This window comes from Capsicum annuum, chromosome 1, assembly GCF_002878395.1.
Source record: "Capsicum annuum cultivar UCD-10X-F1 chromosome 1, UCD10Xv1.1, whole genome shotgun sequence".
Classification (NCBI taxonomy): Eukaryota; Viridiplantae; Streptophyta; class Magnoliopsida; order Solanales; family Solanaceae; genus Capsicum; species Capsicum annuum.
In genome coordinates this window covers 176,940,436-176,948,273 of record NC_061111.1, presented here as the reverse complement: position 1 = coordinate 176,948,273, position 7,838 = coordinate 176,940,436, and the positions used below count along the sequence as shown (strand labels likewise).

The 7,838-nt window shown below is 34.1% G+C and overlaps 1 long non-coding RNA gene across 1 annotated transcript; it reads left to right on the top strand.

The window, feature by feature from the left end:
* The first annotated feature begins 789 nt into the window (after positions 1-789).
* Positions 790-5,348, top strand: LOC107841898. The gene is made up of 4 exons (XR_001665482.2): positions 790-984; positions 3,145-3,317; positions 3,403-3,466; positions 4,980-5,348. It is a non-coding gene; the product is annotated as an uncharacterized LOC107841898 (long non-coding RNA).
* The last annotated feature ends 2,490 nt before the right edge of the window (positions 5,349-7,838 follow it).

Below are 7,838 nucleotides of genomic sequence, written 5' to 3'. Positions count from 1 at the left end.
CAAAGTTAGGATTTTGTGTGGGTGTTTTGGGGATTTGACTAATTTATGTGTTATTTTTCAGATTTCACTGATAAATACAAGGTTATTTTGGTACTTTTCTGGTTCAAGGGTATTTTGGGTATTTCTTTTTGTTGAGAATCTTCTGGGGGCTGTTAAGGAAATATAATGGACAACTATATTTTGACTTGTTTTCATCACGGGGGAAATATTGTAGCGGGCCCTAAGCTTAGTTATAAAGGTGAGGTTGATGTCTTTGCTGTTGCTATTGATAAAGACCACTATAGTCTTTTTAAGTTTCTTTCCTACGCTAAAGATCTTGGGTATTCAAATATTGAGGGGTTCCACTGTCAACATACATATGGTGAAGAGTTAGTTCCAATTAATTCTGATAGAGAGTTATTTGACTTTATGAAGGACTTGAAAGATGGTGATGAGCTTGATGTGTTTCTTCTTCATGGCATTTAGGGCTGTGCAAATTTTGGTTCAAACCATTAACCCGAACCGATAATATGCTTATCGGCTTAACAATTCATTTTTTTTTGATTATCGGATCAGTTTTTGGTACAGATTTTTCTAAAATCAGGTTATCGGCTCGGGCATCGATTTATAAACCCTTTTTATCGGGTGGCCCGATAACCCAATATCCCGTTATAATTACAATACAGTGTAGTGGTGTACCAGACTGCTGAGTGCTGAGCCCATTTATAATCCATTAGATTAGTCATTAACATATGGCCTATAAGGCCCAATAGGCCAACACCCTTTTAACTTTTTAATTCCATCAGTGAAATAACTATTAGCACTTAGGGTTTAACTTTATTCAAAAACATAGAAATATTCTTGAGTTGCGCCTCTTACTGACTTACTCTTAGCGGCGCCTCTCCTTATAAGAACACAGTGTCTCACTGTCTCTCACTCTCAAGTTTCATTATTCACATCAAGAAGAGGTATTCAAGCTCACAGTCATAGCTTCACACCTAAGAGGTATTCAAGCTCATAACTTCTACTATATTTTGATTTCTATTCAATCTTTGATGTATTATACTAAGGACCGTCTTTAATAATCATAATTGCAAAAATTCTTACTAAGTTCTAATTTTTGACCTCGAGTCTGTTGTACTCATCGCGTTAGTGTAATTTTTATTATTGTTCTGGAATTGTTTATTCTGCTCTATATGCACATTGTGTCAAGTTTTGGTCATCTTTTATTGTTGACTTATTTTGATTATTTTTTTAATCACAGTCACGCCAATACAACTAGATGGCATAAAATATTAGAGTTGATAAAGTAATTGGTGAGAGTATACCTTTTGATTCGAATGTAGTTGAGTCTAAAGCAAAGAAAGAAAGGAAAAAAGATCTGTTGCATGGGATCATTTTACTAGTAAAGTTGATTCGGAAGGAATTAAAAAGGGTGTGTGTAATTATTGTAAACAAGAGTATTTAGCTGATACAAAAGAACATGGTACAACGGCGATGCTTGGTCATATAAAAAAATGTAAAAAGTTGCCTCATAATGTTGATACAAAGCAATCAAAGATAGCATTTCAGCTGGTTACAGGGGGTAACAAGGGTGATGTATCAATTGTTTCATGGAAATTTAATCAAGAAGAGTGTAGAAAAGCTTTGTGTCGTACGATAATTATTGATGAACTTCCTTTTAGACTCGTTGAAAAAAAAGGTTTTAGACAATTTATGAAAGTGGTACAACCTTTGTTTCGAATTCCTTCTTGTACAACTGTCACTCGTGATTGTTTTGATCTCTTTGATGAAGAAAAAAATAAAATGAGGGGCATTTTTAAGGAAACTCAATAAAGAGTGTGTCTAACGAATGATACTTGGACTTCTGTGCAAAGAATCAATTATATGTGTATTACTGCTCATTGGATTAATAAAAATTGGACTTTACATAAAAGAATCATCAATTTTTGTCCAATTTCTAGCCATAGAGGTGAAGATATAGCAAAGGGCATTATTAAGTGTTTGCATGAGTGGGGTTTGCATCGAATTTTCACGGTTGCTGCTGATAATGCTAGTTCAAATAATGTGTATGTGGTTGAGTTGTCTAAACAATTGACTAAGTAGGGGACCAATCTTATGGGTGGTAAACATCTTCATGTTAGGTGTATGACGCATATCATAAACCTTGTCGTTCAAGATGGTATAAAAGAAGCAACTGTTTCTATTGAATGAATTAGGCAAGCAACGAGATACATTAGGCAATCTCCTGCTAGATGGAAGAACTTTAAGGAATGTTGTGAAGATGAAAATCTTGCAAAAAAAGTCTTTATGCTTAGATGTTCCCACAAGTTGGAATTCCACCTATTTGATGTTAAATAGGGCTATTGAATATGAGGGTGCAATTTTGAATTATGTTGATCGTGATATTGGTTTAGCACATCATCTCGAGTTTGGCCATATTTGTGTGTGTGATGGCAATAGTGATATTATGGATGAAGAACAACCTGCAGGTACACTTTTGAGTAGTGATTGGGATAGCATTAAAAGAATTGCAAAATTTCTTGAATTATTTTTTAAGCTCACTTTGAAGGTTTCTGGATCACTGTATATTACATCAAATATTTATTTTCTTAAAATTTGTCAAGTTGGTTTTTGCTTGACAAAATTGATATCAAGTAATGATAGTGTATTGGCTCACATGGCAACAAACATGAAGAAGAAATTTGAAAAATATTGGGGTGATTCGACAAAAATGAATAAGATGCTTTTTATACCTTGTGTTTTGAATCTTCGTCATAAATTTACCACTCTTAGTTTTGCACTTAAGAAGATGTTTGGGGATAATGCACCGACTATAGAAAAAGATGTATAAGAGTACATGAAGTCATTATTTAATGAGTATTCATCATCTGCTTCGAAAGACAAAGGTGGTAGTTCTTCTGAAGTGCAGGCTTGTAGTTCAAGCTCTATGATTGGTATTGGTGAATTTTATGAGGAGTTGAGTAGACACACGTCAGGAAGTGTAGCCGGGAATTCCAATTCAAAGTTAGATAAATATCTTGCAGAAGATATTGAAGCTGGAACGTCCGATTTTAGTGTATTGCTTTGGTGGAAATATAACTTGGGTAGATTTCCTTTTCTTTCTAAAATGGCTCGTGATGTTTTAGTTGTTCCTATTTCTAGTGTAGCATCAGAATGTGCTTTCAGCACCGCGGGGTGTGTTCTTGATTCATTTAGGAGTTCATTAACTCCTAAATTGGTAGAAGCTCTAGTGTGTCTACAAGATTGGCTTCGAAGTGAATCACAACCTATAAGTATCGAGGAGAATTTAGATTCTCTTAAGCAACTTGAACAAGGTAAAAAATGAACCTTGTATTTGGTGAATTATTTATTTAATATTTTTATTACTTGTGTCTTAACTTGTTCTTTTAATTTCTTTAGATTTGGCCAAAGTTGGAAAAGAACCTAGCAATAGCATTGATGACATATTAGCAACTTGAACAAGGTAAATAAAGAACCTTGCATTTGGTTTCTAGTTAAAGAACAAGGTAAATAAAAACTGAGGTTGATAAACTACTGTGTATCCACTACCCCTGTTGGTTTATTTCTTTTATTTATCTTATATTGTTAAAGTTGTTTGGGGTATTTCCAGTTAAACAAAACTTATTACTCCTATGGATTCTTCTCATGTTAACAAAATCCAATCATCTCTTTTGTTTGTGCATACTTATAGGTGTCTGTCTGCATATACGTGGCTGGCTATCTTCTTGATCTTTCTTTCTATTTCAGTTGTTGTTAAAACTGAATTCTCATCTTCCTAGTTATAGTTCTCTCTAAACAGCTGATAAGGTTAGTTTATAAGCGCTTTCAGAATTGTGAAAGGTTTGTTTTTCTGACACCCCTTTCTTTTTATTATTACAATAAGTCTATAACCACTAAAATTATCTCCTGATTTTCACTTTAGTTACAATAGAATTTGTATATGTTAATTCACTGAACTTGAATGGATGGAGAGAACTGGATTGAAGTTTAGTGATTGATTGAATCTTGATTTTGAAAATATAGCTCTCGCAAACTATGTCTTTTTAGTTTGTCTCTATCAAAATCTTATCGCTATTACCTTATAAGTTTGTCCATAACAGTTGTGTCATTCTTGGACTTGACAGTCTTTCAGCATAAATTATTTTCCTGTATTAGAATGATATGCATCCGAACAGAGGTGAATTGTTACGTAGAGTTTGATTAGCCGATGCCAACTTACTTTAAGCTTAAGGTGTAGTTGTTTTAGTATTTTATGCTGGTACCTTTTTGTTGTTGTTTGTTGAGTTGTAGATGGTGCTTGCTAGTAGACAAAATCCTCAACAACAACAACAACATAGAGTTACTAATCAATAGACTGCACCTTTTTAGTTACTAATCAATAAAGTTAAGGTTTTGATTTTGGAGAAATATTTGAAGAGTGTGAGTGATAGCCAAGTCATGTAATGTTGCATAGTCGAGAAAAAATAGATTTTTGGTTTCTCGTTTCACTTACTCAAGGAAACATAGAGTGGTTTTAAAGAGCTTAGAAACTAGATAGTCATCCTTTGCAACACTAAATTGCTAAAGCTATAGTGCTTTGACTTCTTCATATTTATGATATGCTTCTAAAGATGGTCAGTATAAAACAAAATTATCCTGTTTCATTCTTTTATCCTGCTTTTGAAGATGGTAATTAGAAACTATTTTTAGTAGTTTTTAGAACTAACCATTAAGCCATAAAAACAAGTAAGATATAGTTCCTACAAAAAATGTACAAAAGTGATATTGTTTATCATTCTGAATCCACCAGTTGCTGGGATACTATTTCTGTTAGTACCCTTTTAAGTTTTTGGTGTTCTATTGCACGATTGCAGCAGTAAAGATAAACTACTGTGGATCCACTACCCCTGTTGGTTGTTGGTTTATTTCTTTTATTTATCTTATATTGTTAAAGTTGTTTGGGGTATTTCTAATATCATTGTTTCGCTATTAATTAGGTTTCACCATGTCTTAACGTCGTGGTCTTAAAGTTCGATCACCTGTTTAGAATCACTATCAAAAGCTTGAAGAAGATGATGATGGAGGGTGCAAAGTGAAGTGTATTCATTGTGGTAATGTTTATAATTACCATCCACGACACACTGGGACTTAGTGCCTGAGGGCTCATGTTGATCGTTGTTTGGAGAGGATGCAGTATCGTGCTCGACTGCTCGTCGGTAGTATAAGACTTAGTAATAATTAATATTATTACTATGTAATTTGAACTTAATTACCAAATTCAGTGATTGTTGCTTTGGATTTTCGTATTCTGTTTGTGCTAGACCAGTAGACTATTTTTAAGTTATGACTTTAGTTTGAATGTTTTATATTCTAATTTATATTTGTGGCTTTGTGCATAAAAGAGCACTAGGCAGTTTGCAGTGGCTTACTATTTAGTACTTACTAGTTTTGGACTTTAAATTATATATTTTAATGTTAACGGTTAACCCAATAACCAAATCGATAATAATTAAAAATCGATAATCGATTAAACGATATCTTAACGATTCTTTAACGGTTTAGCATGTATACAAACCGATAATGAATAAGTAAAATCAATAATTTTCAAAACCGAACTGACCGATATGCAGCCCTAATGGCATTGATGAAAGTCTTCCCTTCTAAAAGAAGGGCCACCCATGTGTATTGATGAAGATGATATAGTCAGTGATGGTAATGTGGGTAGGGGTCTTGATGAAGATCTGAATGGTAATGAATCAAATGTGCCCAGTACTGATTCAAATGTCGAAATCCTTGATGAGGATGGTTCAGACATTGATGAAGAGTTGAGAGCCTTTAGGGATGAAAATAGAAGTAAAAAAATTCAAAAAAAAAAAAAGCTAAAAAAGAAATACCTGTATGTGAAACTAGTATTGACAAAGGTTTTCAGGAGGTGATGAAGAGTTCATTGATAGTTCATACTGTGATAGTATTGATAACACTGATTTGGTAGATGAGGATGCTGTTGTGGGTGCTGACTTACCAAGGAGAAGAAGAAGTAGTAAAATCAGATCTAATGATGATTGTGGTGTTGTTGTTTTTTTAACTTGGGATGATTTTTAATGGTCCTAAGGAATTTAGAAAAGCATTGGGGAGGTATGCAGTAGAAAACAGAGTTCAAATTGTTTTAAGACCTAATGAGACTCATAGAGTAAGGGCAAAGTGCAAATTTAAGCCAAAATACAGTTGGTTGTGTTATGGTGCAATTGAAAGAGATTTTGGTAATTTTATGATTAAAAACTATAATTTAGTGCATAAGTGCACAACATCAAACAAGAACAAGATGTGCACAACTAAATTTATTGCTGACAGATTTAGAGATGACATAATTAAACAACCATCTTTGAGGATTTGAAAAATACAAGAACTGTGCAGAAAAAAATTGAGATTATATGTGGGTAGAACAGTCTGTTATAAGGCTAAATTACAAGTTCTAAGAGAGTCCATGGGGGACTGGAACTTGGAGTTTGCAAGATTATGTGATTATGCTGAAATGATAAAACAAACCAATCCTGGTAGTTGTGTTTAGCTGAGAATGGATACAAAAACTGTCCCTGGTAAAAATTTATTTGTGTATTTATATGTGTGTCTTGATGCATTGAAGAAAGGATGGATGGAAGGATGTAAAAGAATTATAGGGTTTGATGGATGTTTCTTAAAGAGTGCTTGTAAGGGTGAACTTCTAGTAGTAGTTGGGAAGAATAGTAACAATCAGATGTTTCCTATAGCCTGAGCTGTTGTGGACAAGGAAACAAAGAATAGTTGGAGTTTTTTTATCAAGTATTTGAAAGAAGATTTGCAGTTGGGTACTGGAGCAGGTCTTACTGTGATGACTGATATGCAGAAGGTAATATTTGTATTTTTTTAACTGTCAATAATTGAAATACTTGATTTCTTTGTCTAGTACTTTAACTGTTTTCTGTATGTAGGGCTTTCTTGCTGTTGTTTTTGACTTGCTACCGAATGTTGAAGTAAGAAGATGTGTTAGACATATTTGATCCAATTGTAGTCAATAGTGGAAGGGAGAAGAGAGGAGAAAACAGTTCTGGAAATGCTCAAAGGTATGCTTTGAAGTGAAGTTCGAAGAGAAACTTGATTACATGAGCCAACTTGGTATGCAAGGTAAGGATATTGTTGGTGATTTATTACATTATCCTAGGCAGTCATGGGTTAGGGCCTTCCTTAAAGAAGATTGTAAGTGTGATATTGTTGAAAATAACATGTGTGAGGCCTTTAACTCATGGATCTTAATTCCTAGACACAAATCTATCATTACCATGTTGGAGGACATTAGGAGAAAAATCATAACAAGAACTGTGGATATGATTAAGTTTGTCAATACTTGGATATGTGATATTGCACCTATGGCTAGACTTATATTGGAGGAGAATAAGGAAAGGGCTAGGGCTTACAAGGTTCTTTGGAATGCTGATGTTGGATTTGAAATTGGAGAAGGGGAGTTTAGGCATGCAGTGGACTTGAGTAGTAGAATTTGTAGTTGTAGAACTTAGCAGTTAAGAGGCATTCCCTACCAACATGCTATTTGTGCCTTGTATCATGTTGAACAAGAGCCTAAACCTTATGTGGAGCATTGGTATAAAAAAAACCTTCATGAAGGCTTACAGTCACTTTATACAACCAATCTCCAATATGAAGATGTGGCCTGAGCCAAACAATCCAAAGATTGAGCCTCCTTAGCCTAAGAAAGTGCCTGGTAGACCTGCAAGAAATAGAAGAAGAGGTAAAGGTGAACCAAAGAAGAAATATGGAAAGCTGTCAAAACAAGGGGTGAAAATAACATGTTCCAAGTGTCATCA